This window comes from Neovison vison, chromosome 9, assembly GCF_020171115.1.
Source record: "Neovison vison isolate M4711 chromosome 9, ASM_NN_V1, whole genome shotgun sequence".
Lineage (NCBI taxonomy): Eukaryota > Metazoa > Chordata > Mammalia > Carnivora > Mustelidae > Neogale > Neogale vison.
The window spans coordinates 101561893-101587597 of record NC_058099.1 but is presented as its reverse complement, the minus strand read 5'-3'; the positions used below and the strand labels follow the sequence as shown (position 1 = coordinate 101587597).

Here is a 25705-nt window from a genome sequence, read left to right as displayed (position 1 = left end):
TCCCCACCCTCCATCTTGTCATTGTCATTCCCAGCAGATCTCAGGCACCACCGTACCAACTCTCAGGCACCAGGGGACAATTGTGACAGCTCACATCTCCTTACTCTCTGTGCCACAAACCCTCCTGGTTTACTTCCTGCCTCCCAGAATGTCACAACTCCCTCCAACTGAGCACGTGCTTCCTACCGGACTCAGTCCTGGGCATTCTCCTTTCCTTGTTCTCTGTCCACACCCTTGCCTGCTCCCCTCATCTGTGTACAGAAGACACGATACACACAGGCACTCCTGTGCTGATGAATGAATGAATGAGCTGCCAGGTTGGACTGAACCCTCCAGCACTCTGAGGAGCTCCTTCCAAGCCTGGGAACATTGACATCGGCAGGATCACTCAGGACACCCCCACCAGGAGCTCCCCAGGGCATGACTTTCCCTGCATGAACCGAACTAGCCCCAGACATGTGTCATAGCCATGATGCTAGTGGTCCCCAAAGTTCATTCCCTGTTCAGGGAAGGAGCACCTGAGAACCTGATGCTAGTTGACTACTTCAATATATGTAAGTAAAACAACGACATTGAATTCCCACAGGTGTATCACAGATGACAATGCTTTCTTAAAACAGAAGTAACGAGTAAACGGTGACAAATAAAATCCATTCAGAGCAAAGGCCTTTTGAATTCTATATCACAGCAGAGCAATATAAACACTCCAGAACCTCCGAAAGCCATTCTGACATGTAATGTGATCCTTCTTGACAGTCCTTAAGTTATCAATTTTGTCAGCAGTCATTGTCTAAACATAAAAAAAAAGAAATTTAAACTTTATTGCTACTTTTCTAGTTGCTGAGAAAGAGAGAAATATATACGGAAAGATCAAATGTTCTTTCATGACAATAGCGGTCATTGATTTCCCCTTGTAAATACTACAGTAAGAACCATGTATTTACGTGTCTAGGTACATGCATGTGTGTTCCTTTAGATAGTGCTGCGTTTTCCTTTTATATACTATACGTGGAATTTGAAAATGAAAATATGTGAAAGAGAAATGAATAAACCCTCAAAAAAAGAGGAAAATGAAGAATAACTCTACCAGGATAATTTATCTTCACAATCTTTGTCCTGAACGTTTTGATCATATTTAGTGCTTTGATACTTTAATATGGACGTATACTCAAAAACGTCCACTTCCACAGAACTTTCCCATTTGATTTTTTGTATTTAACAGTCGAAGTCTCTGGGGGCCCGACTGGCTGAGTCGGAGGAGCGTGCGACTCTTGATCTCAGGGCTGTGAGTTCAAGCTCCACGTTGTGTTCAGACTTTACTTTAAAAAATAAAACCTTTTTAAAAGAATAATGAAAAGTCTGCAGAAGGGCAGTGTGTTCTGCGCTATACAACACCTCCACCTAGAGGCCACGTGGCTTCATTACATAGCAGCCCAAAATGAACTTCACCACCTCAAAGACAGGTTTAAAAAAAAAAAAAAAAAATGATTCACCAACTTGCATTGCCTGGGTGGCTCCATAGGTTAAGTGTCTGACTCTTGGTCATGCTCAGGTCTTGATCCCAGGGTTACGAGTCTGAGCTCTATGGAGCCTACTTAAAAAAATATTATACACCATAACAGCCGTTAAAGCAATACGTGTAATTCATGAGCACAGACACAGAACCAGGATATTTACATGGTAGCACACATCGAATACATTTTAACATTTTGTGATGTAAGAATCTTTACATTTCTGAACAGGCCAAAATGTTCCTTTTCCTGAGGTTAAATTCTGACGGGTTTTTGAAAGAGTATTAACTAGATTACACAGAAAAGGATGAAATAGCTCTTAACCACTAACACATTATGACAAAGCAAAAAGGAAAAGAATTGTAAGCTGATTTATCTGTGCAGAGTACCTTCACCCAGTGATTTACGGTCTTCTACCGTTTGGGTGTCTCACCTGCCACGAAGCCTGGCGGATGCTGTGCACATCTCTAGCCGCTCCGAATGTGACTCTGCTGAACGCACAGCGAATTCCTGCCTGCTTAGGCCGTCCTGTTTCATATTCCTGCGGTGTGGCTGTGTCCTGCCCATTTAAAGAGAGCCGAAGCAGCAGCCGCGGTTTTTCCTTCAAGTACAAGAAATAAAAACACATTTGGGTGACAATCAAGAAAATAGCTAAAAGGAGATCTCAGGAAGCTAAAATACTAGGTCCGAGATGACGTTATCAGACCCGCCACCGTCACTGCCTCCTGTGTCTCCGCAGGCCGGGCCGCCCGCATGCTTCATAGGCGCTAGCGTTCCGGAAAGCCTGTTTACGAGCGCCACCTGCTCCAGGGGAGACCAACCCTCAGAGGCGGTGCGCCAGGTCCCCCTCAAGTCCACACTGGCTGCAGAAATGATTTCGGGTTTAGGAATCTCAGGGTCCAGCCCCAGGGCAGACCAGGCAAACACATTGTTGTGCTGGAGAGCGCACACATAGCCATGTTTTCTCTTTTTCTAAAGGTTTTATTTACTTATTGGATAGAGAGCTGGAGATGACCACCTGGCGCGAGGGAGGCGAAGGGAGACGGAGAAGCAGGTTCCCTGCTGGGCGGAGCTCAATCCCGGGACCCCGAGAACAGGACGGGAGCCGCAGGCAGGTCTGGGGACTGAGCCACCCAGGGGGCCCAGAGCGCGATGTCTCGACACGAGCGGGGCTGAAGGAGAGCAAGGGAGACTCTGGGCCCCGACAACACAGGGAGGTCGGGCACAGAGACAGGGCAGCCGGCGCGTCGCAGAGCGCAGGGCACGTCCGCGGTCACGTCCCCAGAGAAGCCATAGCCGGGCGGGGGCAGTGCCCGTGCGCTCGGCCTGAGCCCTGGGAGTCGGGCGGGCGGCGGGGGCGGATCGGCGGCAGCAGAGCCGCTGTCCACGTGCGGCCCCGACTCTCCGCGGGGAAGGAAGCGTGAGGGCGTTTTCTGGGGAAAGGACGTGCGGGGAGGTCAGGACGGACCAACCCGCGAGGCGGTTCTGGGGCAGGAAGCCGGGCCGAGGCTGCGGGCCGGGTGGGGTCGGGTCGGGTCTGACCTCCTGGATCCCGGCGAGGACGCGGACTTCGGCCCGGTTCATGGAAACGGAACGACACGAAACTCCGCAGCTCGCCCATTTCTCCCGTGCCCCGGCCCCGGCTCCAGGCCCACCCGCACCCCACCCTGCCCTGCCCCAGAGCGGCTCGCGGGGCGGCGGCGGCGCTGCGGGGCGGGGCGGGGCGGGCCGAGCTCGGACGTCCCCTCGGACGCACCCGCGTCTGTCCCCGGGCACTGCGGCCGCTCGGGGTCACGCACGCGGCCCCTCCGTCATCCGCACGGTCGGCGCATGTCTCCCGGCGTGTGCGGGGACATCTCTGCCAGCAAGCGCCCGCGGGCGCGCACCGAGCCGTCCCGCCTGGGCCGTCGCGAGCAACGACGACCACGGCTCCGTCACCCGGGGCGCAGCGCAGACCCGACGCGGCCGCCTCCTCGACTGGTGCGGACCCAGCGGCGCTCCCCGCTCCGGCGCACGCAGGCGGCCCTGACCCGCGCTCCGACCGCACGTCCGCGATGCTGCGCGGCGGCCCGCGTGGCTCCCCGGTGTCCCCTCACATGTCCGCCCGGTGTCCCGCGGGGGCTCCACCGCACCGCGGAGTCCGGCCGGGGGTCAGGTCGGGCCCAGAGCCGCCCTCCTGGACCCGCGCCGGCTCTGCGCTCCCGGGACGCCACCGCGCCAGAGCCTGCGACCCCCCCGACGACAACCAGGCGTCTTCTCCGCACCGATGCCCGCACGGGCCCGCGGCTCACCCCGTGTCCCGCTCGCCCCGCAGGCAGCGCCCTCCGCCTCGCTCCGAACCAGCGGCCCCGCAGACTCCCCGCCCCCGAATCCTCTGAGGCGGCCAGAAACCGCCCGGCCCCGCGGCTCCCCACCGCCTCTCCGCACCCCCGCAGCCCGCGTTTCTCCGCCCCCGCCACCCCCGAAGGAGCCAGTGCCCGTTCCCACCTCAGCGCGCCCGCCCCGCCCACCTCCCGCCGCCCCGCCCACCTCCCGCCGCCCCGCCCTCACCGCCAAAGACAGCTTCCAGGGCGGGGCTGCGCCTGCGCACAGGGCTCCGCTGGGGGCTTTCCCAGAGTGCTGTGCGCTGAGCTCCCGTGAGGCTCTGCGTGGCCGCGCTCGGTGTGGCGGCGGAGGGGACACGTGGGAGGCGCGGCGTGTATCCCCGCGGGTCCTCACGAGCTTGGGGGGCCTGGGCCTGGCCCTGCCCCGCGTGTGGCGCCGGCCCCCACCCAGCCTGCCATCCAGGAGCCTCTCCGCTGGCCGAGAGGACCGAGGGCCGGGTCGTGGGACCGTGAGGGTCAGTAAGCTACGGGCTACGCGAGGAGCTGCGGGGCCGCGGGGCATCGGGCGGGGCTTGCAGCGCGGGGAGCCCGGGTGCGGTGCAGGTATGAGCTGCGGGGCGAGCTGCGGACGGCGCACGTGCAGCCAGGCTGAGGGGCAGCGGGGGCGGCGGCCTCGTCCCCTGTGAGCGCGGTCGTCCTGGGGCGGCGTTGGACGGCGCGAGAGCCGGACCTCCCGGTGTCAACTCTGACTGCAGCAGCCCTAGTTTGGAGTGCGGTGTTTCGGGTTTTCCACCCTAACGTGTCGTGTCATCTGCCAACAGAGTGCGACTTCCTCTTTGCCAGTTTGGATACCTTTGGTTTCTCTTTGCTGTCCGTTGCTGTCGGTGGACTTCTGTGCAGCGTTGACAAGAGTGGGGACAGTGGACAGCCGCCTCCTGTTCCATCTATCCCTATACTCTGAAGGGTTTTAATCGGGATGCTGTATCTTGTCCAGTGCTTTTATGCGTCAATTGAGGGGACCATGTGGTTCTTCTCTCTTCTGTTACTGATTTGTTCTGTCACATTGATTTGCAAATGGTGAACCACCCTTGCATCCCAGGGGTCAATTCCACCCGGTCATGGCAGATAATCTTTTTAATGTGCTGTTGGATCCTGTTAGCCAGGATCTTGTTGAGAATCTTGGCATCCATATTCATCAGGGATATTGGTCTGAAATTCCCCTTTTTGGTGGGGTCTTTGCCTGGTTTGGGGATCAGGGTAATACTGGCTTCATAAAAAGAGTCTAGAAGTTTTCCTTCTGGTACAAAAACAGATGTGTAGACCAATGGAACAAAGTCGAGAGCCCAGATTTGGACCCTCAATGCTATGGTCAAATAACCTTCAACAAAGCAGGAAAAAATATACATTAGAAAAAACAGTGTCTTCAATAAATGGTGCTGGGAAAATTGGACAGTTGTGTGTGGAAGAATGAAACTCGACCATCCTCTTACACCACACACAAAGATAAACTCAAAATGGATGAAAGACCTCAATGAGGCAGGAATCGATCAGAATCCTAGGGGAGAACATAAGCAGTAACCTCTTCGACATCAGCTGCAACAACTTCTTTCAAGATATGTCTCCAAAGGCAAAGGAAACAAAAGTGAAAATGAGCTTTTGGGACTTCATCAAGATTAAAAGCTTCTGTACACAAAGGAAACAGTCAACAAAACACAGAGGCAACCCACGGAATGGGAGAAGACGTTTGCAAATGACAGTACAGACAAAAGGTTGATATCCAAGATCTATAAAGAACTCCTGAAACTCAACACACACAAAAGAGATAATCATGGCAAAAAATGGGCAGAAGACATGAACAGACACTTCTCCAAAGAAAACATACAAATGGCTATCAGACACGTGAAAAAATGTTCATCGTCACTAGCCATCAGAGAGATTCAAATCAAAACCACATTGAGATACCATCTTAGAATGGCCAAAATTAACAAAGAGTAAACAACAAGGGTTGGAGAGAATGTGGAGAAAGGGGAGCCCTTTTACACTGTTGGTGAGAATGCAAGTTGGCACAACCACTTTGGAAAACAGTGTGGAGATTCCTTAAGAAATTAAAAATAGAGCTCCCCTATGACCCTGCATTGGCAATACTGGGTCTTTACCCCAAAGATACAGATGTAGTGAAAAGAAGGGCCATTTTTAGCCCAATGTTCGTAGCAGTAATTGCCACAATAGCCAAACTGTGGAAAGAACCAAGATGCCCTTCAACGGATGAATGGATAAGGAAGATGTGATCCATATGTACAATGGAATATTATGCCTGCATCAGAAAGGATGAATACCCAACTTTTATATCAACATAGACGGGACTGGAGGAGATTGTGATGAGTGAAATAAGTCTAACAGAGAGAGTCAATTACCATATGGTTTTATTTGTGGAGCTTAAGGAATAACATGGAGGACACGTGGAGATGGAGAGGAGAAGTGAGTTGGAAGAAATCAGAGAGGGAGGGAACCATGAGAGACTGTGGACTCTGAGAAACAAACTGAGGGTTTTGGAAGGGAGAGGGGATGGGGGGCTAGGTGGTGGATATTATGGAGGGCCTGTATTGCATGGGGCACCAAGTGGTACATAAACAGTAAATTCTGGAACACTGAAAAGAAATTAAAGTAAATAAAAATTTTAAAAAATAGAATACATATAGAACCAAAATGTATCATAATAGCACAAAAGTTTGGAGAGGGAGATGGATTTGTAAGGGCCTTGTTAGCCAGAGGGAGCCATTTGGTTGTGGGCTTAGATTGGCCCTGCCCCTCCCAGAGGAACTTAATTGCAAACCCCGGATATAGGGGCAGGCCAGGCTGGATGGAGACATCCAATCAGTGGGACATGCATATATTTACTGTGGTGAATTGAAATCTCATTGGCCACCTGTGTGTGGGCCAGGCTCAACCACCTCTATAAAGGTTAGTCTTCGAGGCTGAGGTGGGGGAGTAGTAGGAGGACTTAGAATAGCCATTACAGTAGTAGGAGGAGTTAGAATAGCTGTTGGTATAGCCATTAGAGTAGCCATTGGGATAGCCGTTAGGGTAGTCATTGGAGTGATAGTCGTCAGGAGCCATTAGGGTAGTCATCGGGTAATAGTCGTCGGGAGCAGTGCTGCCACAAGCGGCCTAGCTGCCCCAAGCCATGGCCCTGCCGGGAGCAGCCTCGCAGGAGTGGCCTTGTCTGGGGAGCGGTCTCGTCGGTGAGCAGCTTCACAGCGGAGCAGCCTCGTCTAGGGAGCAGCCCCGTCCAGACTGGCCTCATCCAGAGCGGCGTCATTTGGGTAGCGGCCTTGTCAGAGTGGCATCATGGGGAACAGAGTCTGTGTCATCGGGGTTGTCATCCTCGCTGTCATTGTTGCCTCTTTGTCGTCGGAAGCGGCCTCGTCTGGGGAGCGGCCTCGTCCAGGGAGTGGTCTCGCTGGAGCGGCATTATCATCCTCATCGTCATCGCCTCTTCGTAAGAGATGGCCCCGACCGATTGGTTTGATTTTCTGTGCTTGGAGTGAAATAAAGCTTTGTTTGATTTTCACCTTGTGTCAGTCTCATTCCTTTGATCACGGACCCTAACACTGGGGGCTCGTCCGGGATCAAACATTGAACCCTGAGCCAGCATCGGAATTTTTGGGAAAAACCTCCAGAGGTATTGGGATCTTGGGTATTGGGATCTTATCTGTCTGTCTGGTTGGAGCTCCAGAGTATGGCCCACCGGGGAGAAGCCGGATGCAGCCATGCTCCCCAGGGCTGGAGTGGATGCAGGGATGCCCCCATCCCTCTGCTGGTAGATCGATGGGGGTTTTGAGGCCCCCTGGGCGGTCGGGGGGTTGAGTCCCCTTAGATGGTCAGGGGGTTCAAGTCCCCCTGGGCTTTCTCTGGGGGTTCTTGTCCCCCTAGGCAGTCAGGGGATCGCTGGGGGTTTGAATCCCCCTGGGTGGTCAGGGGCCTGCTGGGGGGTTCGAGTCCCTGTGGGCGGCCGGGGGGTTAGAGTCCCCCTAGGCGGTCACTGGAAACCGAGAAAATCCCCACCGATGGCAGGACAGCTGGATCTGTGGCTGTCTTTGTGTTGTCTTTTTGTTGTCTGTTGTGTTGTTTGTTATGATTGAAGGAATGGGGCAAGCAGAGAGTAAGGGGACGCTGACTTTGTCTCTCCATTCCTCATAATAGATGTGGGGCTTCTCCCTCACTCATTTCGTGTATTAAGGGCTATGACTGGAGCCAACTGGGGTTAGTCTAATGCCAGTTTAAGGTGCCCAATGCTGATGCTCATTGGAGCCAGGCATGGAATATGAGTATCTAGTGGGCCACTTTTGGTAAGCAGAATTGGCGCTGCAGGATGAACCTACCTTGAGACAGAGACTTTAAGGAATATTCCCAAGCAACTGCCAAAACTCCCTTTGTTTCAGGGAATTCCTTGCCTTCTCTGGCCCAACGTGGACTGCCTAGCCCCTCCCCCTTGCTGGCGGGGAAAGCATAGCATCTGAAGTGGAATGGGCCCAGGTGGAACATGAGGTCTGTTGGCGGAGGGATGACTCGGCTGATGGTTAACTGTCTGTCTCAGGGTTTTAATGGGTAATTGTTAAAGTAGCTTTCAGAGTCTTCAGTAACCTGAAGCTTTGAAGTTTTGCTTGGATGACAAATGGGATGAAGTGCTAGGGCGCGGGTTGCTGGAACTAGGTTTGTGCTTTTGAAATCTGTTGGTAAACATGTTTTGTGCTTAACTGCTCTTGCAACAGTTCACAATTGGTTAATATTTAGTCTTCACTGGAGAATGAGATGTTTCTAAGAAAATGTAAATGGTTTTCTCTTTGCCCACCCAGAATTGTAAATAAGATCTCTTTGACTCATAAGGCTTTTCCCTGATATGCTAAGTTACTCAGAAAGTACTGCTAAATCAATGATAAACCTTGGGTTACATTTGGGTAAATGCTGTAACTACTCCAGAGGTTCTATACATTTCCTAAAGTTTTAATATTTTGATAAGGGATATCATTTCATATTTAACCGTATCTATTCTGAGTTTTTTTTTTCATTTGTAATTGTTTTAATTCTCTTGTAAGATGAATTCCTCCTTAAAGGAAATTCATATGGGAGAATTTCAGAACAGATACAGGTCTTTGATATGTTGAAATCCTGGAATTTCTAGAGATAAAAGTTGCACTCGGACTAAACCAGAATTAGTACAGTGACTCAAGGTAAGACTGGGTCTCTAGGAGCTTTCCTAGAAAGGCTTATTGAAGCCTATAAAATGCATAGCCCAATCTACCCTGAGGCACTCAAAAATCAGGGGACAGTGAATCTTGCTTTTGCCAGTCAGTCAGCCCCAGATATAGGCAGGAAACTTCAGAAAATTGAAGCATTTGAAGGGAAGAATCTGAATTAGTTACTGAGAAAAATTGTTTAACAACAGGGATGCACAGGAGGATGAAAAAAAAAAAAACAGACAAAAGCTGGTTAAGGTTTTGGCATTACCTGAGACAGGTAGGGGATGATAAATGGAAGGAAAAGCCTAAGCACAGAGAAGGCAGGTGGGAAGACTTAGATTCATATTAGTGTGCTTACTGTAAGGAAAAAGGACACTGGGCAAGGGAGTGCCCCAAAAAGAAGATGGCAATGCTGGCCACTGGAGTAAAAATTAAAGCCAAGGGAAAATCAGTTGATTTTTTGGTGGACATAGGAGCCCAATTTTCATCATTACTTAAACCTATGGGAAAACTACTTGGAGAGGAAGTCTGGCTACAAGGAGCAAATGGCACAGAGAGACATAAATGGACAACAGAAAGGACTTTATTTTTTTTTTTATTTATTTGACAAACAGAGATCACAAGTAGGGAGAGAGGCAGGCAGAGAGAGATGGAGAAGCAGGCTCCCTGCCGAGCAGAGAGCCTGATGTGGGGCTCGATCCCAGGACCCTGGGATCATGACCTGAGCCGAAGGCAGAGGGTTTAACCCACTGAGCCACCCAGGCGCCCCCAGAAAGGACTTTAAATTTGGCCTTGGGAATAGTTAAACATCGATATAACTTGATGGGAAGAGATCTCCTCCACAAGTTACAAGCTGGCATTCAGTTCTCGGAAGGAAGAAGGACATGACTGTAACCTTGAGACAACCCACTGTACAGGTGCTTATGGCAGCAGTAGATGAATACCTTCTTTATGAGCCAGTCTCAAAACCAGAGGAGACAAAGGGGGGGGGCTTCTCCAAATCCTACAGGTCGTTTCCCGAGGTCTGGGCAGAAGGGAAGCCCCCAGCTTGGCCAGGGGACAACCTCCAGTGGTGGTACAATTAAAGGTGATGGCTATGGCTGTTCGCATTCGGCAGTACCCCCTACCCTGGGAAGCAAAGGAAGGGATCAGAAAACACATTAACCACCTCCAAGGAGATGGGATCCTAGTTCCTTGCAAACCTCCATGGAATACACCTTTGCTGCCTGTCAAAATGGCTGAGACTGGGGAGTACTGACCCGTTCAGGACTTATGGGAAGTTAATAAACAGGTTGAAAATATCCACCTAACGGTGCCTAACCCCTATACCCTACTCTCTCTCCTGGGCCCCAAAAGAACTGTGTATACCATCTTAGACCTCAAGGATGCATTTTTATGCATAACTTTAGCAAGGGAATCTCAACCCTTTTTTTGCTTTTGAGTGGTCCAACCCACAGGAAGGGTTCCAAAGCCAGCTCACCTGGGCAAGACTTCCCAAGAGTTCAAGAATTCACCCACCATTTTTGACAAGGCCCTACACGAGGATTTGCATGAGTACAGAACCTCCAACCCAGGAGTCACTCTGTTACAGTATGTTGATGACTTGCTAGTAGCCGCTGAGGACTATGAGTCATGTTTGCGGGGGACGAGAGCTCTCTTACAGACTCTGCAGGAAAAAGGGTATCGAGTGTCAGTGAAGAAAGCACGGCTCTGCCAGAGCCATGCCACTTATCTAGGCTTTGATCTCCATGAGGGAATGCAGTCACTGTCTGAGTCCAGGGAACAGGTGATCTCCTGATACTCCCGCTCCACCTCATCCTGACAAGTGAGGGAGTTTCTTAGGAGAGTGGGTTACTGTAGGCTGTGGATGCTGCAGTTTGTAGAGATTGACCAACCTCTCTACGAAGTGGCAAAAGGGGGGCTTACTATGATAGAGTGGACAGCTGAGGCCAAAGGAGCATTTCGGGAATTACAAACAGCCTTACTGCGTGCCCCAGCATTGGCCATTCCAGATGTTACCAAGCCCTTCCACTTTTATGTGAATGAAAAAACAGGGGTGGCCAAAGGAGTTTTGACTCAGACTCTGGGACCTTGGCGAAGGCCAGTGGCCTATCATAGCAAGAAACTAGATCCAGTAGCGGCTGGGTTCCCCTCTTGTCTCCGCATAATTGCTGCCATGGCCCTCCTGGTCAAGGATGCAAGTAAATTGAATTTGGGTCAAAATCTCATCATAAACACCACCCACGTTATCAAGAGCCTTCTCCAGACTCCACCAGACCAATGATGACAAACACCTGAGTGATGGGGTATCAGGCCCTCCCTCCTCCTCAATGAACCAAGAGTGACCTTCCGGCGTCCGGCAGTGCTAAATCCAGCCACGCTGCTGCCAGAGGAGCTGGCTGACGACCCACACAACTGCAGGGAGGTCCTAACCCAAGTCACAGAAATAAGGCCGGACCTCAGAGACCTTCCCCTCCCGGATGCCAAGATGACTCTGTTCACAGATGGGAGTAGCCACATGGTCAATGGAAAGAGGTATGCAGGGGCTGCTATGGTTTCTCCTGAGCAGGAACTCTGGACGCAGCCCTGCCACACGGAACTTTGGCACAAAAAGCGGAACTGATTGCACTCACTAAGGCACTGCAGATGGTCAAAGGTAAAACCGCCAACATCTATATGGAAAGCAGGTATGCCTTTGCTACTTTCCATATATATGGGGCTATTTATTTAAAAAAAAGGGGGCCTATTAACATCAGAAGGAAAAGGAATTAGAAACAGAGGAGAAATATTGGCTCTTCTCCAGGTTATTTGGGACCCAAAAGAGGTGGCTGTTATGCATTGCCCATGAGAGCAAAAGGGGACTGATCTGATTTCAAAAGGAAACCACTTAGCAGATCAAGCTGCAAAGCAAGCAACCCAAGAAATAGGGCAAGAACTGGTTACACTCCCAGCTCCAGCCCTACCAGAAAAACTGAACTATTCAAAAACAGATTTAAAGTATTTACAAAATGGGTTAAATTGGACTATGGAGGGGACTGGGCTAAGACTGAAACAGGAAAAATAATTCTTCCTCGAAGACTAGGTAAGAAGTTAGTAGACCAGATACATCAGGGTACTCATTTGGGGATATGCAGACTCAAGGAACTTTTAGACAAGCAGTTCCAGGTTTCTAAATTAGGGCGTATGGTTCAGGATGTAGTTGACAGATGTGCTCAATGCCAGGCAGTTAATGTGGGAAGAACTAAAGAGGGAAAGGAGAAAGAGGTAAGGAACCAGGAATTTATTGGGAAATAGATTTTACAGAAATGAAACCCGGAAAATATGGGCACAAGTATATGTTAGTTTTTGTAGATACCTTTTCAGGCTGGGTAGAGGCTTTTTCTGCCAAACATGAGACAGCAGAAGTGGTAGCCAAAAAGCTACTAGAAGAAATAATTCCTAGGTTCGGGCTGCCTCTGGTGATCAGGTCAGACAATGGCCCTGCATTTGTGAGTTCAGTCTCACAGGCATTGGCCAAGGCCTTGGGCACTAATTGGAAACTACATTTTGCCTATCAGCCCCAGAGTTCCAGGCAAGTAGAGAGAATGAACCGGACTTTTAAAGAGACCTTGACAAAGCTAATTCTGGACACTGGCGGTGGATGGGTGGATCTCCTTCCTTTCGCCCTCCTCAGGGCATGATATACACCATATTTAAACAAGGGAGACACCCCCCACTCTGTCCTCGGCTACAAGAGGTTGCCCTAGCAGAAATGACTGATCTGTCTGTACTCCAGTTGCTGCAGGCATTACAGTCTGTCTTTAAAAAAGCTCATGCAGGGATCTGGACTGCCCACACTGAGACGAAGACAGAGTGGAACCACATCCTTACCAACCCGGGGACTTGGTTTGGATACGTCACCATGAGAAACTTGGAGCCTCGCTGGAAGGTACTGTTTACTAGTTATCCTGACCACCCCCATGGCAGTAAAAGTAGAAGGCATTAGGGCCTGGATTCACGCAGGTCATGTCAAACGAGCCGAGGATGAAGATGCCCCCCAGAGATGGAAGCTGCAGCCCACAGATCCCGCTGACCATTGACTAAAGCTAAGACTAAAAAAACTGTGAGTTTATTGTTGTCCTATTGTTACCTGTTATGTAAAGTATAGGTGGGAAATTAGATGAACGGAATTAGGAAAAATGGAAAAGGTTATACAAAGCGGTGAATGGCTAACTCATCAGCCAACTGTGTACTACTATTACTTTGTGGCCCCTGCATTATAAGCACCCTAATATCATTTGTCCCAAAGAAAATTAGAGCGATAAAAATGTTAGTCTTACATGCTCAGTATAACCCCCTTACAATAGGAGAACGTAGAACTGGCTGAAAAGTCAAGGATTTGACTAAATTCCAAAGAAAAGGGGGGAATGTAAGGGCCTGGTTAGCCAGAGGGAGCCATTTGGTTGTGGACTTAGATTGGCCCTGCCCCTCCCAGAGGAACTTACTTGCAAACCCCGGATCTAGGGGCGGGCCAGGCCAGATGGAGACATCCAGTCAGTGGGGCGCGCATATATTTACTGTGGTGAGTTGAAATCTCATTGGCCACCTGTGTGTGGGCCGGGCTCAACCACCCCTATAAAGGTTAGTCTGTGAGGCTGGGGGGATGAGCGGGAGTAGTAGGAGGAGTTAGAATAGCTGTTGGGATAGCCGTTAGGGTAGTCGTCGGAGTGATAGTCTTCAGGAGCCATTAGGGTAGTCGTCGGGTAATAGTCGTGGGGAGCAGCGCCGCTCCCAACAGTCTTGCCGCCCCGAGCCACAGCCCTGCCCCGAGCGGCCTTGCAGGAGCGGCCTTGTCTAGGGAGTAGCCTCATCCACAAGCGGCCTCGTCCGGAGCGGTGTCATCCGGAGTGGCCTTGTTGGAGTGACGTCATGGGGAGCAGAGTCTGTGTCGTAGGGGTTGTCATTCTCGTTGTCACCGTTGCCTCTTTGTCGTCGGGAGCGGCCTCGTCCAGGGAGCGGCCTCGCAGGGGAGCAGCCTCGCTGGAGCGGCGTTATTGTCCTCATCGTGGTCGCCTCTTCGTAAGAGATGGCCCCCCGACCGGTAGGTTTGATTTTCGATGCTTAGAGTGAAATAAAGCTTTGTTTGATTTTCTCTTTGTGTCAGTCTCGTTCCTTTGATCACGGACCCTAACAGGAATAAACTGTTACAGGTTTTTACAATATAGGCAAACCGGTATCATTTCAGGGTGGATAGTGATAAGTTAAAGATGCATACTTGTGATACTGTGATTTATAATAAGAGATATATATTTGGTCTTTGTCCCATTTCTTCCACAAAGCTTCTAAAATCCTTGGAATTTCCTAAGTGATGAGAGTGATAAAGGTGTCTTTTGTTATATTAAATCAGGTGACTTTAGAAAGAACCTAAGAGTGGGGGCTGGTTGCCAAGGAGCCCAGCTCTGTGACTAGAATGTGATTAGAAGGTTTGAATTGACAGTTCCACTCTTCTCAACCTCTGGAGAGGGATGAAGTGCTGGAAGTTAAATCCATTACCAATGACCATTTGATATAATGTCTGTGTCATGAAGCCTCCACAGAAACCAGAAGGAGAAGGTTCAGGGAGATGCTGGGCTTGGAGGGAAACTCTGTTCCCTTTCCATATAACTTATTCAGTTTCTCCCATTTGGGTGTTCCTGAGTTCTTTTTATAATAAACCAATGATGAGTAAGATGTTTCTCTGAGTTCTGTGAGCCACTCTAGCAAGTTACTTGAACCCTGAAGGAGTTGTTGGAGCCTCTGATCTATACCCTGTATGTCAAAACTACAGGTGACAACCTTGGTTTGAGACTTGTCTGAAGTGGAGGGGAGTGGTCAGTCACTTGGGACTGAGCTTTTAACAGGTGGAACCTGACACTATCTCCAGGGAATGTCTACGACACCCAGCTGGTGTGAGAATTTCTTGGTGATGTTGAAAAATTCACACATCTTAATTGGTATCAGAACTATAATAATCTATATTGGAAAGCAACCACAAAAAATGGTAAAATGATAATTATAACAGAAAAAATGGACAATAAAATATTCAAAAGAATACAGGAACAAAGAAAAAAGAAAAATAGAACAAATAAGAAAGATGCTATACTTAAGATCAAACATGTTGATGTATTTGTATTAAATTTAAGTGTTCTAAATACTCCATTAAAACATGGACAACATGAGACTTAATGAAAATCAAAACCTAACCATATATATAGGAAACGCATTTTAAATCATTTGACACATGAAGGTTAAGATTGAAGGATGGATGGGGTGCCTGGGTGGCTCAGTGGGTTGAGCCTCTGCCTTCTGCTCAAGCTGTGATCTTGGGGTCTTGGGATCAAGCCCTGCATCAGCTCTCTGCTCAGCGGAGAGCCTGCATCCCCCTCTCTCTGTCTCTCTCTCTGCATACTTGTAATCTCTCTCTGTGTCAAATAAATAAATAAATACATCTTTAAGGGAAGAAAAAAAAGACTGAAGGATGGGAAAGAAGCTAAACTGCAGATTCTAAAGTAAGATAAGTTAGAGTGGCTTAAATGGATATTGGACCAAGGAGACTCCTTGATACGGAATACTACCGAAGAGAAAGACAAAATGTTCCTAATGATAAGATCAGTTAGTTATCTAACATAACTTAAACGCATGTGAATCCAGTAACAAAAACTTCAAAAATATATGAGACCAAAATTGTTGATGTGAAAGGAAAAATCCACAGTTATGATTGAAGATTTTAACAGTTCTCACTTCTTTCAAAAAGACTTGAAAAAAAAAAAAAGACTTGAAAATTTGAAACTTGAAAAACTTCAAAGTTTTTGGTAGAAATACTGCCTTAAACAGCCACAGACATCAAGGAAGCTCTGCCATGTTGTATATTTTTCATCTGATTATGGGTCTTTTGAAAGAATTTTCACCACTTTAGAAATGTTTTTATTTGCAATCCAAAGAAGACCGGCCTATTTTTCTGCCTATTCAGTTACAGAGATTATTGCCAAGTAGTGGTTCATTACCAAAGATTATCCTAAAGTCAAAGCAAAACACACCCAGAGTCAGAGTTATCAATCTACATGCGTACACAGTACTGTTTCTTTGTTTACAAAATGATAATGGGACATACATTACGATGTGTGTACACATTTGTTCTCTATGTTATGTGGAGGCTTACATACTGAATTTCAGTTATTTCACACTCACAGAGAAATGAATCAACATTACACTTCCATTTATACTCACTACATTAAAGGTTTTTTTGAAGTTTCACAGGGAAATAAACATAACACTGATGTGAACAGAGATTTCTGCCCAAGTTTCAGAGATTTATTTCTTTTTCTTCCAAATAACATCAAACAATGTGTGGTTCTGGAGTGCTCCCTGTGGCCCACATGTGAAGGGTGGTGATCACAGCCCCATGGGCAGCCACCCCTTCCCTCTGGGAACTCTGAAGGAATATCGCCGCTTGCAGTGGAGGTGGCAGACCATTTGTTTCTGATGATTATCTGACGTTTCAGGAAATACCAGCTCTTCTCCATCTGTGCAAATTTTTAAACAAATAAAACAACAGCATCCTTTAAACTGTTAAAATGTGTTCCCGTCCATTAATTTCACATTAATCTCTCAATTAAAGATCTGCACAAATAGACTACTCTAATTTTTAAAAGTTGAAACTGGATGGTTATGGCATCCATTATCCATTATCAAGAATATGAAGGGAGCATTAATGAACAGAATTTAATGTTCAGTTTAACCAATAACTGAAGAATAAATCTGTACTGACTCATATCTGTAAAGCAACATGGCTTCTTTAGAAGGAGGGAGCCGTTGCACTGGTATCTTTCCACTCAGATTGACCTTCACATGTCTGTGCTGCTTTCCTCCTACCACATTTTTGTGGTGTAAGGGCATTAGAATATTCTGTGTGCTGCAGGGTAAAATGTAAAGGGTGAATCTGTCTATAAATAAAAACAACTACTGTAAAAAAGCAAAGCTTTTCTGAGGCCTACAACAGGAGGAAGAGGTACAGAGGTGGGGTAAACCCCCCTCCCTGCCCATCTCACCTCCCCTCTACTGGAGGTAAGAAACCACCTCTGCTCTCTCTCTGTTCTAAACCTGGCAGAGGATGCAACCCTTCTTCAGACCCCTAGGAGACCAGGGCCTACCCTACTTTAGTTCTTAACATCTAGAAGTAAATAAACTGTCACCCAGAAAGCATCAAAAAGGAAGTAGGAAAGCTTGCTACATATTAAATTGAGGCTCCTCCTTAAAGATATTAATGTCTGGGGCGCCTGGGTGGCTCAGTGGGTTAAGCCGCTGCCTTCGGCTCAGGTCATGATCTCAGGGTCCTGGGATCGAGTCCCACATCAGGCTCTCTGCTCGGCGGGGAGCCTGCTTCCCTCTCTCTCTCTCTCTGCCTGCCTCTCCATCTACTTGTGATCTCTCTCTGTCAAATAAACAAATAAAATCTTTTTTAAAAAAAAAGATATTAATGTCCTAATCTCCAGTACTTGTGAATATGACCTTATTTGGAAGTAGGGTATTTGCAGATGATCAAGTTAAGTTGAGGTCATTGCCGTGACCAACCTGGAGCAGGTTGTCTCTCAACAGCCTTCAAAAGGAACAGACCCTGCTGACACCCTGATCTTAAACTTGTGGCCTCCGGGACTGCGAACCAGTACATCTCTGTGGTTTAAGCCACCTACTCTGTAATACTTTGTCGTGGCAGTCCTAGCAAACTGATACTTAGCTACATGATGCATTCCATCCTATCAGTAAAATAGGAAAAAAAGAAATGAATCCATATGGCTTTTTTCTCACTGCAAATCTAAAGTCTAAAAATACAGGTGGGGGAAACTGAAGTAGGCTTGGGGAGGCAGGGGGAGGATGCTCTATCTGCTTTCAGTATCTGAACTATAGCTTGTTAGAGAGTGAGTGAGTCTGCATAGTGAACACTGTAAATGGGGATTGCATTGTTTCCATGTGCTTATGTCCAACCGTGCCTCCATCAGTCCCACTGAAAATAACAAGTGTGCCTAGAGTAAATGTTGTGTCTATACAGATGCACAACGATGACGGACAATCACTCTTTGCCACCAGCTCAGCGAATCAATGTCAGATCTTCACTCGTTTGTTCTCTGACCTTGGAAAGTCAGCTAGAGACATGATCTCTCAGAAGTAGCTCTAAGAAGAAGAAGTTGTTTCTTACCTGTCATCTTCTTTTTGAAATACATTAATCTTATTGTCTCTGAAAGTAAAATATTTAAGGATCCTTCACTATTTAGGGGTCGAACCTAAACTAAAAAACAAGATTACCGTCTCAACAAATACTTTTTAAAGTTAAGCTGTAAGTGTGTTTGCTTATGTATAAAGCATTAGTTATTAAAATATTCCAAGCGCCCCCCTCAAAATATTCTCAAAAACCAACCAAACAAGCAAAAATTCGCAGAAAAATACCAAAGGGATAAAATTTCAGAAATATGAATATCACACATTAAAGAAATCTGAATATTGGTAACATAGACATACATTCAATTTTTAAGTTAACTTTTTAGAAGTTATTAGTATTAAGGTTATCTTCAGAAGATTCATCTGCCTAATAAATTCATTTTATCAAATAGTTAATGTTACTCATTCACATTTAGAATGCTAAAAAATTTTCATGTTTTATGTAGTCGGGTAGTCCTTGCAAAAGCTTTTCCCACAGCTGATACTGTTTAAAGTAGGACAAAATCTCACATAATTTTGACTACTTTCTTCATCCTATTCCTATATAAACTTTTTTTGATACATAGCTTACCTTACGTATAAATATCCCCAAATTCTTTAATCTTCAGTGATCTTTTCTTACAAAATGTCAGTCTTTTAGGTTTAAATTTTTATTTGTGTTTGAGATTATTTATAGTAGAGATATACTTTTTTATTATGAATTTATAAAATTCTAATTGAGAATCTTAAACAGAGCTTTGGTTCTTTTTTTTTTCTTTTTTTTAAAGATTTTATTTATTTATCAGAGAGAGGCGGGGGGAGAGAGTGAGCACAGGCAGGCAGAGGCAGAGGGAGAAGGAGGCTCCCTGCCAAGCAAGGAGCCCGATGTGGGACTCGATCCCAGGACGCTGGGATCATGACCTGAGCCAAAGGCACCTGCTTAACCAACTGAGCCACCCAGGCGTCCCCCTTTTTTTTTTTCTTGATCTGTTAAATTTTCTTTTTCAGGATACACAAGTATACTAAGGAAAAAGTAATAACAAGCAAAAGTAACTAAACTGTGGGATGTAGCATCTATAGTGTATGATATAAATGAATACATATAAATGTACTATTTGGGGCGCCTGGGTGGCTCAGTGGATTAAGCCTCTGCCTTTGGCTCAGATCATGATCTCAGGGTCCTGGGATCAAGCCCTGCATCGTGCTCTCTGCTCAGCAGGGAGCCTGCTTCCTCCTCTCTCTTTCTCTCTGCCTGCCTCTCTGCCTACTTGTGATCTCTCTCTGTCAAATAAATAAATAAAATCTTTGGAAAAAAATGTACTATTTGATCATAACAATGCTACTTTAATGTAAGTATGAATCACAAAATAACTTTTGTACTAGTAATTAAATTAACCATTTTGGGTTTTGATGAGGATTTTCTACTCTCAGTTCAGCCTCCAAATTAGCATATGTACAAATGAATATTCCTGCTTCCATTTTCAGTCAATAATTTCCATTAGTCATATGATCTCAATGTCAAATCACCTTCTTAAGAGGGACAGTCTGGATCCATTCCATGGAGTTCACATTAAAGGTGTCCACTGCATTTTCACTGTACATGGAGAGATATGGGGCATTGTAACCTGGGAGATGGGGAGCAGGTGACAGCAAATATGAGCTTCAGGATTCACTTTTTAACTGGGTTTTTTTACTAAGAAAGATGCCCTTCAATGGACGAATGGATAAGGAAGATGTGGTCCATATACACTATGGAGTATTGTGCCTCCATCAGAAAGGATGAATACCCAACTTTTGTAGCAACATGGACGGGACTGGAAGAGATTATGCTGAGTGAAATAAGTCAAGCAGAGAGAGTCAATTATCACATGGTTTCACTTATTTGTGGAGCATAACAAATAGCATGGAGGACAAGGGCAGATGGAGAGGAGAAGGGAGTTGAGGGAAATTGGAAGGGGAGTGAACCATGAGAGACTATGGACTCTGAAAAACAATCTGAGGGTTTTGAAGGGGCGGGGGTGGGAGGTTGGGGGAACCAGGTGGTGGGTATTAGAGAGGGCACGGATTGCATGGAGCATTGGGTGTGGTGCAAAAACAATGAATACTGTTATGCTGAAAGGAAATTTTTTTAAAAAGTTGTATGTAAAACTCAAAAAAAAATACAATGAATATTGGAACACTGAAAAATTTTAAATTAAATTTAAAAATGAAAGAAAGATAATTATAAATTCACATGCAGTTTTAAGAATACAGAAAGATCTCTTGCACACTGTCTAGTTCAGCCCTATGTAACATTTGCAAAACTAGGATACTAACATTGATAGAATCAATCTACTCATCCTAGGCAGATTTCCCGTGTGTGTGTGTGTGTGTGTGTGTGTGTAGGTCTGTACAATGTTATCACCTGTGTAGGTTCATGTATCCACAACCATAGTCAAGATACAGACTATTTACACCACCACAAGGATCCCTCAGTGTTCCTTTTATAATCCCACCCACATCCCCCTCCTTCCCTAACTCCTGGGAATCAATAACATGTCCTCCATTTCTAAAATTTTATTATTTCAAATATGTTGTATGAGTGGAATCACACAGCATTCATGATAAATTTTATCTGCTAAGCCTAATACATTTAAAAAAAAAAAGAACCCTTCAGATTGGAAACCTAAGAGAATCTCATACCATTATAATAGTCTAATTATCATATTGCCTCAAATATTTTTAATATGGTTAAGATAAGTAAAAATATAAATGATGTATATGGTTTACATTTTAGAATACGACACAGTGAAAGTCTGACAAAAAGCTTTCTAACATTTTCATCTAATGGAAGCTTTACTAAGTAATTGCATAATTTCAAAGTCTGTGGCTCCTAAACTAATTGAGCTTGTAGCAAGAACACAGTAGAAGATGAGAACAGTGTATGTGGAGAATGATGTTCATGAGCAAAGCAGCGAACACTGGCAGCCACTACCATTTTTGGAACTTTCTCCATGACTAATACTAACTTACAGTTACGAAATTCTCATATGAGTGTCTCTCCATGAAAACAACAGCAATGTAACAACCCTTCCTCTGCTGCACTTGTTCCATCCTTCTCCCTTTCTTAGAGCCGTGCTCTGAAGAGTGCCAGCTACCTTTCTTGCCCACTTCCACACCTCAGTCCAAGCAGTCTGACCTGGGCCCTTACTCCTGCATTAAACTGGCTCTCACAGCAAGTCATCAACCACCCATCATTGCTAAAGCCAACACACACGTTTTAGTCTGTCTTACTTGACTACTCAGTGATGCTTGCCTCCCAGGATTCTCCTCTGTGGGCTTCTTGCCTCCTGACCGTCCCTCTGACATTTGTGCTGCTTCGTTTTCTAACCTGTGCCCTCTTACCTATTTACTGTCCCATTGGCGGGACACACTCAGCATGTCCAGGGAATCAGGCTGACAACATCAGAAACCAGGAACCAATTTAAGCGTTGTCATGAGTAGATGAGCAGACATCACGTGCCCAAATGTGCTTCAGTGGGACATGTATAACACTATTAATGAAGTATCCTTCATAATAGTCTTTAGAGCTCGTTTTCAGTTACAGGAAATTTAGAATATAAAGGAAGAAGCAAAGCACCATGAGGAAACATCCAGATTGTGGAATATCCCTGCAAGACAGCAAGTCAGCGGCATGGAAGACCACTCAAGATTAGACAATATCTAAGATGTAGCAATAACAAGGAATATGTGGACCTTCTTCAAATTTTGATTCCAAGAAATACATTGTCAAAAGAGGCATCTTTGTGATAATTAGGAATGTTTGAGTATGTATTTGATGATAATAAGAACCATGGGTAACTTCTTCAGGGTGATAATAGAAATGTGGTTTTATGAAAATGTCCATATTTTTAGAGGTGTAGTATGAAATATATAAAGGTGGAATGATAGTGACTTCTGGGATCTGATTTAAAATATTTCCACACAACAAAAAAGAAAGAAGTTGAATGAGCACAGCCTTCATCCCCTGTCCGAATCCACTCTTCCTTTGGTTTTATTAGGAAATATTGGCATCCGCTCATTTGCTCAAGTTTGACATCTGAGAATCATTGCTGATTCTCTTGTCCCTCAGCTTCCACTTCCAACCAAGTGTAAATTTTGTCAGTTATATCTTCAGTATCCCTCAGATTCTCTCTTCTCCACCGTAACTGCCTCTGCCTTACACAGTTTCAATCCACAGTTTCTACAATGACCTCCAAGTCGCTCTCTTGGCCTCCAGTCTCACCTTGCATTATCTTTGATCTAACCATTGGAATCGAGGGCTTTTTCTGAAATTGCAAATCTCACCCTGTGCCTACAGAACACCTTCTATGGTGTGGCTCATGAGGACCCCTCCAGCTCTGTCTCTTGAACTGTCTTCTTGAACTCCATGTCTGAAACACTGAACTTAGAGTTCTTCACGAAGTGCAGTGTGGATGGCCTGTTCCAATTAGGACAGAGTAGCTGATACTGGACATACCCTGTCACCATCAATAATTACAAAACTGGAAAAAATATATATAAGAAGTAACTTTTTAGGTATTAGTATACAGCACAAGATTGCCATTCCTTAAAAAAAAAGAGAGAGAGAGAGAGATAAAGACATGAGGTAGATCCTAATTCCCCTAGCTTTCTACTAGGGAATATTTCCAAACTGCTGTGCAGAAAAAATGGAGCCCAAGCAGAGAGTGGAAGTTTTGCTGGGCAGAGGAAACAGATACTAATGTGTCTGGAATTTGCAAGGCAGGGTACACAGAGGAAAGAGCCACAGAAAAGTTGTCACAGTTATGTGCACTCTGGTTCCCTCAAAGTCCCTGGCCAAATCCAAAGCTGCTCATGGACAGAGCAAAACTCCGTGAGACCTGCTCAGAGTCTTGAGGGATGAAAAAAAAATGTCCTAAGTAGTACTGTGCTGGAGAGACATTAGATTTCTGACATAGTGAGACAAAGTGGAGAGACAGTGGCAGAAACCCTGGACACTCAGTTGAGACCCCCAAAAGGTCATTATTTAGGAGTAAGGACTAAAAGGCCAAAACAGGTCCATCCTAACAAAGTCTAAAGTCAATCCTCAGCAAAAGCAGGGTGACTGGTCCATCAGATTAATTGCCTGTCAGAACAAAACACAGCCCTTCATGTTATGCATAGTACAGTCCAGAGTCCCTGTGTCATAGCATCCAAACACCCAGCAAAGGGGCAAAAAATAATAAAATGTAAAAAGGCAGGAAGATATCCTTAATCCAGAAGGAGAAAAAGTCAATGGAAACACCCGCAGATGAGCCATATGTTGGAATAATTATAAATAATTATTGTAAGTAGTTCAGGACTTCATGAAAACATAAACGTATTAGAAGATAGGACAATTTCACTAACTGGAAATTTTTTTAAAAATGAAATTATAAACAGAAGAATACAATATCTGAAATGCTTAATTCCTGGATAAACCAGGGGGAAAAGTTCAGTGAAATTGAAAGATGGGGAGTCAGTAGAAATTATCCAAACTAAAGGAGAGAAAAAAATATTTTTTAAAAAGTCTCAGTGACCTATGAAACAAAATCAAGAGGTCTGGGGGCACCTGCGTGGCTCAGTCAGTTAAGCTTCTGCCTTCGGCTCAGGTCATGATCTCGGGGTTCTGAGATCCAGCCCCGATTCAGGCTCCCTGCTCAGTGGTGAGCCTCCCCACCCCACCCTGCTGGTACATGTGCATGCACGCTCTCTCACTCTAAATAAATCTTATTTAAAAAATGAAGAGGTCTGATAAACCTGTATTTTGATCTGCAGAAAAAAGAATAAGTTAGAAAAATTTGCAGAAATTTAATGCCGGAAAATTTTCCAAAATGAATGAGAGATATCAATCTTCAGATTCAAAAAGTTCTGCAAACCCTAAAGAGAATATATACCAAAAAAACTGCATGTAAGCCCATCATAGTCAAATTGCTGAAAACCAAAGATAATGAGAAAATCTTAAAAATGGCTAAATAGAAGACATGGAGGGAACAACAATGAAAATGGTGGCTTTCTCATCAGGAACAGTAGAAGTCAGAAAACAGTGGAATGTGTTTTTAAAGAGTTGAAAGACAAACACACTTTTCATTTCTTTAGCTGGCCTTCCCTGACCTACTGTATTAGATTAGGCATCCCTCCTGGGTGCTCTTGTAGACTGCTGTGCTCCCCTGTCGCAGCACGTGCTTGATTGTTGGTCTGATGTCATGATTATAATCTCCGTATGGACACACTCTAGCCTGTTTTATGTTTAATACTGTGCCCTTAACCCTTGGAAGAGTAAGTTTTGGAAGAGTAAGTAAGTTGCTTGTATTAAGTTCTCTGTACTATTCTCTTAAGTGAACCAAAAGGCTGTATTTAATTTATAAAATGATGGCCTGCACCAATAAAATATGAAATAAGCTGAAATTATTTAGGAGCGTTACAGGTATACTTTACATAAACTAAATCTAAAAAGCAAAAGATAATAACTGTTTCTTAGGGCTTATTAATGTGTATGTGATTTTCAGTTACCATGAAGATAACCTGTTTAGGAGTTTACAGAAAACAACAATTTGGATTAAGGATATATTCAGCATAAATTTTCCTATGAAAAAGTAAAAGATAAAGGCTAAGTTATCACATGTCTGACCTAGATATAACTTCATTACAGCTGTTCTACTTGAAAAGACTTAGAAAAATCAGGAAATGTCTTCAGTGATGTTTTCAGAAATAAAACCTGTCACTAACAATAGCTAGCGGAAATAGAAGTAGAAATAAAAAGGCAAGAAAGATACAGAAAGACAAAGGAACAAATTGTAAGACAGCCTTACGGCAGTAAGTTGGAGCCACTGGCCACATCAGCTCAACCGGCCTAGATCGGGGGGCCCTGCTGTCAGTGTAAATGCCAATGCTCTTAAAACATGGCAGATATTCAATACTGGAGATCTCGACGGCACAGAGAGCGTCCACGGGCTCGTGTGCCATAAACGATAGTGTCGGGTCCTGTGGGTGGAGCATCCTGTATGGGACTCCTCCTCTCCTCAAGGGGCATCTCAGGAACCCGACTGGAATCCTCCACAAAGCTGCTCATTGAAGATGGCCATCCACTGGATATTGGTTGGAACTGGAGCTCTTGAAATTTTCTATGAGAAATTTTCTTGCTCTGAAACAGCTCATAACAAAGGACTTGGCTTTTCCTCGCTACACAGAAGCACATGTGGGCCCCTTGGCAGAATGTTCCGGAAGTCATTGTCTGACACCCTTTTGTTTCTGCTGGCTTGTGAGTGTCAGTCTTCCGTCCATCCAGAGCTGACATGGGAAAAAGCCGCATATGGTGACTTCTCCCGGAGATCACCGCAACCATCTGGCCTTGGGGAATGAGCTCAGTCTGATGAATCTTTTTCATGTCACCAACCCAAAT

General features: G+C 45.7%; 1 pseudogene; it reads right to left on the bottom strand.

Moving 5' to 3' along the window:
- Nucleotides 1–16485: 16485 nt before the first annotated feature.
- LOC122916801 lies at nucleotides 16486–25388 on the bottom strand (annotated as a pseudogene).
- Between the last annotated feature and the right edge of the window lie 317 nt (nucleotides 25389–25705).